At 37.1% G+C, this 6,304-nt stretch overlaps 1 long non-coding RNA gene across 1 annotated transcript; it reads left to right on the top strand.

Moving 5' to 3' along the window:
• Nucleotides 1–405: 405 nt before the first annotated feature.
• On the top strand, nucleotides 406–5,864 carry LOC120065407. The gene is made up of 5 exons (XR_005478670.1): nucleotides 406–823; nucleotides 3,386–3,481; nucleotides 3,599–3,799; nucleotides 3,916–3,938; nucleotides 4,741–5,864. It is a non-coding gene; the product is annotated as an uncharacterized LOC120065407 (long non-coding RNA).
• Nucleotides 5,865–6,304: the final 440 nt, after the last annotated feature.

Raw genomic sequence — 6,304 nt, forward strand, 5'->3', positions numbered from 1 at the left:
GGAAAGTACATCATTTTCTTTAGGAATGTAGTGGATTAAAAATAAATAGTAAAGTAAAGTGCAGATGCCGCAAAAAAAACACTTAAGTAGTACTTTCAAGTATTTTTACTTAAGTACTTTACACCACTGTATTTTTGTGTCACAAAATGTAACATGGTCCTGTGCTGGTAGAGCATGGCACTTGCAACGCCAGGGTTGTGGGTTTGATTCCCACGGTGGACCAGTACGAATAAATATGAAAATGTATGAACTCACTACTGTTAAGTTGCTCTGGATAAGAGCGTCTGCTAAATGACTAAAATGTAAATGTAATCTCCCGCACAGTAGGTGGCGGCATGCACAAACAAAATGTGTAAGCGCCATAATGTCAAAGAAGAAGAAGCAGTTCCGCCCCCTGCAGGAAATGGGGGTGACTGGTTATTGGTTGAAATGTCATTCGGGAAGTGGTTGGGGCATATTCTACAACTTGTATCAGCTAAAAGTTGTACATACGATACGATGTAACCAACGTGCTACAACTACAAGATAGCAACTCTGAACAGAAACGGCATCAATACTGAGATTTGAAAGCACGTCTGACTAAACCAAACTGAAGTATACTGCTTCCTTCAGAGGCCATTAGAGAATATCGTGACAGGGTGGGATTTCTTAAAGAAAATGGCTTCCAAACATTCTCTCCAATAAGATGATTTATCCTGTGTCATCTTCAGGGATCCAATACTCTTGTAGAGTAGCCACATATTCTGTATAGACCGTCTGAAGGAATTATGGAGACAAAAAGGCATCTCGGGAATGTCCCGTTTGCAGTAGAAGATCCTCAAAGGTAGAACCTCCTTTTAACCTGGTTTTAAAGAAGATGTGTGTGGGCTTCTCAGATGAGAGGAGTCCGAGCTTCAGCAGGGTCTGAGGTGCTCTGCAGTCTGCATGGCGAGAAACTCAAACCTTTCTGTCTGCATGATAAACAGCCAGTGTGTTTGGTGTGTCATACTTAAAAAAAAACAAAAAAAACATGCAAACCACAAGTTCTGTCCCATCGATGAAGCTGCACAGAATTATAAAGTAGGGGAAGCTACTCTGAAAATATACTGTAGTTTACCAAAGCTAACAGTTACGTCACACTGGAAAAAGTTAAGCTACATTGAATGCTAAATAAAGTAATGTTTGAAAAAGTATTTCACTACTTCGTGAAATATGTAAATGTCATAGACTAAATTGCAAGAACAGATCACTGGAGTCAGATATTAGTTAGCCTAATATCAGTTTGTGACAAAACAAGCAAGTGTAGAAAATCAGTGTACCATCATTCTAAGCCGCTGTGAAATATATTTTCAATAAGTAACGTTAATCAACAAGAGGTTACGCGTTCTATGCAAAATAATGAACAATGTGGAAGGTGTTCCACGACGCGCCAGCGGAGTGTAACTAACCTTCCACGGAGTTGCATTATTTTCCAGAGAACGCACAGAGCCACGAATTTATTATCCCTTTCATACCTTGGAACACCTTACAAAATAATTTTAAACTGGAAGAACTTGTCCCGATTGGTGTTTTTAAATCACTGATGAAGGATTTTGAGGCTGATTCCCTGACCTGTCAATGTTTTTAATTTGCTGTTTTTGATATTGTTATACTCTTGTGAATTCATGAATGGTTTTTACTAGATTACTTGTAGTTTTTCATGTTGTCTGTCTGTAATTTTTTGTAATGACTTGGTGCTGCCTATCTTGGCCAGGACGCTCTTGAAAAATAGATTTTAAATCTCAATGAGCCCTTCCTGGTTAAATAAAGGTTAAATAAAAAAATTAAAAAAACCAATGCCTATAATTGAACACATTCAACGTCCACTGAAGTAGCTAGAAAGTTTACGAGATACACAGTAGTTGCCTTGGTAACCAAACAAACAGACTCGCTAGTTTAGCTAACCAAACCATCAGTCCTAGCTTGCTATTATGAACATCGAATTCAACAATGCCAATAATGTTTTCAATTTGACGTTTGCTTTCAAAAGCAGCTCTAACATGTAAGAATGAACTATAGTTATTGAATTATACCGTTCAAATATGCACGCTCTATAATGCCCTTCAAGCCAATCAGAAACGAGTATTCAACAATGCCACGGTATAACCAAAAATATAGTATTTTCAGTGTTTGAAGCTGGTGTACAAAACCTAAAGTAAAAGAAGCAAAAACTAAATTTAACGCCAGCCACCGCACCTGAGGGTATTTATCCCCCATAATCATATCACAATCAAGTTTTACCAGTTGAATGTAGACACAAATTTGATCGTTTTTGTATTAACATTTCTCTGAAATATTGTCAAATAAAATTCAAATCAAATGTTATTAGTCACATGCACCGAATACAACGGGTGTAGGCCTTACAGTGAAATGCTTACTTACAGCCCCAAACCAACAATGCAGTTTAAAAGAATACGGATAAGAATAAGAAATAAAAGTAAAAAGTAATTAAAGAGCATATTGTATTAAAATATGCACATTTGGTGATATCAGATTAAATATGCACATACAGTATTTGCATTTTGGCAAATCACTTTTTCTGGACACCGGATGAAGTCAAACAAAATAATTTTGTTTAATTTTGTTAAGACACTTCAGGACCGGACTTGTCCAGAACAGATTGGGGATGAATACTTTTTTCAGCTTTCAATCTGTAAAATACTAAAGACATATGTCAAATTGTTTCAAATAAAATCTCATCTAAAATAAATTGGGCAAGTCTGGAGAATATATAAGGATAAGTACACAAAATTGGACATTTTTATGTTTACTATTTGAGCATACTAATATTAATGGACCAAAATACCAACAAATCTCAGAATTGATAGGTAGATGCAAAAATGTCATTTCAGCCAGAACGAGAAGGATAGAAATAGCACACATAGAACAGAGCTACTGCTACTTAGACTTGCTTTCAATGAGAATGACAGATGTATAACTCACATTTCTATGTGAGTTTGCACAAAAAGTGAGAATTAGGCACACAGTGTTTCAAGTGAGAGAATAAGACAGGTCCGATGTCGAAAAAGAAAGGAAATTCTTGCCTACTTCACCCATATTACATTTTAGCAAAAAAAAAAGTTGTGTGTCGTTCTTGTAGTAGTTAGATACACCACTAAGTAATGAACTACTGAAAACACTACCAAGATTTGAATTGAGTTAAACTACCACGAAGCTACTGCAAAACGTAATTAAATTTACTAGTTGAATTACATGTAGTTCACTACTCACAAACACTATAAGACAATACATTTATGACTACAACCTCATTCTGCTGAGATTTGGACATTTTATACCAGCATATTTATGTAAAGTAATAAAAACCCAAATAGACTTTCTTCAAAGTAGTGTCCATTTTTCATTCCAGGCGGAACTCACAACTACATTGAAGCCTTTACAGATGAAGTTGAAGGTCTTTAAAGAAGTAAAACTAACCTGTGATGAAACGGCAAAGTACATTAAGGTGAGGTTGCTGAATAATGCTGTTCAATACAACTGCGCAGAAGTGAGTTTGTGTACTGAATGTAAGAATGGTAGTTATATTCAAGTATATTTGACATATTTCTCTCACGGCCTCCAGCTACAGGCCCAGGACACAGAGGCAGAATGAGAAGGAGTTTGAGAAGCTTCACCAGTTACTTTGAGAGGACAATGCAGTCAGACTAGCTACTCTGAAGAAGGAAGAGAAAAAGAAGAGGGAGATGAGCGGAGGGATATCGTCACTTTCAGATACAGAGCCGTAGAGAAGGAGCTGAAAGCAGAAGACGTCTCATTCCTGCATGTAAGAACCAATAACTTGTTGATATTATTTGAGATACATTTATTGATGAACTGATTTGATATCATGTATTGCACTGTTTACATGTATTATTAATTTGGTATTTTGTTATTCTGCAGAACTATAAGGCCACAGTGAAAAGGTAAGTGATCTGCCTCTTGTCTCTCTTCTCTGTGGTTCTTAACAAAGTTATGCCAACCCCACAGTACAGCTGATGGTGCACACTGCCGAATCCAGAGAAGGTTTCAGAACCACTGATCCATGTGGCCAAGCATCTTGGCAACCTGCATAGATCATGTGTGAAGATACAGGAAATTGTTAGAGGTTTTTCAATATAGTGAGTATGATTATGTAACAATGAAGGCATTTATTTACTAACTGAAGTGAATACATAATTCCCCTTTTTTTTAAGTATGCAATTGTGAAACGCTGCTTGGTCCTGGATTAAGACGAAAAATGTGTTGTGTGAAAGCCACCTCTAGAGTCTAGGCCTGAATCAATTACATATAATGCTGTGTTTCAATTAATGAAAAATATATGTTTAAAAAAGTATTTAGATCACAGGAGGTTGGTGGCACCATAATTGGGGAGGACGTGCTCGTGGTAATGGTTGGAGCGGAATGAGTGGGATGTTATCAAAAACATCAAACACATGGTTTCCTTTTGTTTGATGCCATTTCATTCGCTTCGTTCTAGCCATTATTGTGGAGCATCATTCTCTCAGCAGCATCCACTGATCTAAATATAGTGATTTGAGAATATTGGAATGTATTTGGAAACAGGAAAGTATTTGACAACACTTTCAAAAACCTTTTGGTAGAGTTTTACAAGTAGACATTCCAATACTTCAAATAGGGTAGTTGTTTTGAGCTATGTTTTTGAAAAAACTCAAATACATAAATCATGTATTTGAACCCAGGTCTGACAGTCTACTTTCTGTCTAGCTGCTGTGACTCTGAACCCCAAGACTGCTCACCCAAGTCTCATCCTGTCTGAGGATTTGACCAGTGTGAGATTCGGTGTGGCTCAAAAGCTTCCTGACGTCACAGAGAGGTTTGATCGTGCATTTGTCCTGGATTTTGAGGGCTTTAACTCAGGGACACACTTCTGGGATGTTGAGGTCGGGAAAACGCATGGGCTCTGGGTGTCTGTACAGAGGAAGGGGCGTATACGCAGTGGATTATAATTCTGAAGGTGAATACTCATCAGAATCCCCACCAAAGCCAACCATTCCCCTCACAGTGAGACAGACACCCCAGAGGATCAGAGTGAAGCTGGACTGGGACAGAGGAGAGCTGTCATTCTCTGACCCTATTAATAAAACAACTACACACAATCACACAAGTCTTTCCTTGCTTTTGTAACTTCTCTAAACGGAAGCCTCTAAAGATCGTGCCATGACAATGGAAAAATAGTTAGAGCTGATAATGTTTCTTACCATACAATGTTGAATCAACCACCTAGCTACTGCTTGAAAACAAGTTAAGATATTATAGTGACTTGATCGATTTGAACTTTATTCAAAAATGGACACCTAGTACTCTGCCCTATACCTTAAAGACAGTCATTGAACACTAGTCACTTTAATTATGCTTACCTACTGTTTTACCCACTTCATATGTATATACTGTATTCTAGTTAAGGCTCATCCTATATAACTACTGCTGTACACACCTTTTCTATTCATATACTGACTATACATACCATTATTTTTTATATATATGTATTCCGGACTCTGATATTGCTTAATTTTTTGGGGGAGCGGGATTTGTGTTTATTGTAAGGTATTACTGCACTGTTGGAGCTAGAAACATAAGCATTTCGCTGCACCTGCGATAACATCTGCAAAATATGTGTATGCCACCAATAACATTTGATTTGATTTAGTCTAAGCTTAGTGGAGTATAAACCTGTTATTTCTTTGTCTTAGATATGTTTGATTTGTTAATCATTAGCTCTTATTGTCTTAAGAATACAGTTATGTACATGACTGCTGATCAATTACATATAAATACAAAGCCACACTAACTGTCATTCCTTATTCTATGATTAAAGCAAATACATGCTATTGTTTTTTGTTTCTGTCTGTAAGTGTGGAACAGCTTACATGTAGCACAGTAAAAGCTGATCAAGTCTTACCATAATGTTACACCAAACTACTATCCTAACCCATTATTTAATCTTCTCAAACTAGTATAGCATACTTTTTGACAGCTGGAGCAAGCACAGAAAGTTTCTTCAGAAATGCAAGCTTTTCCATTTTATGTAGTTATAGCCTGTAGAGGGGGTTAGAGTCACAGGCCAGGGTCAGGCAATGGTCACCAATAACGCTCAACCAGCGAGGGATATTCAGGAAATAAAGCATCTTTGGCTGAACCTAACTGCATTGAATTCAAGGATTTTCCACTGGAGGATTTTCTATTTCCAAACATAGTGTGTGTTCATGTTTGTTTGTGTGGCTAGTGATAGGTCATCAAAATACTTCACATTTGACTTACTTTTTATGAC

The sequence above is a fragment of the Salvelinus namaycush genome, chromosome 20 (genome assembly GCF_016432855.1).
Source record: "Salvelinus namaycush isolate Seneca chromosome 20, SaNama_1.0, whole genome shotgun sequence".
Classification (NCBI taxonomy): Eukaryota; Metazoa; Chordata; class Actinopteri; order Salmoniformes; family Salmonidae; genus Salvelinus; species Salvelinus namaycush.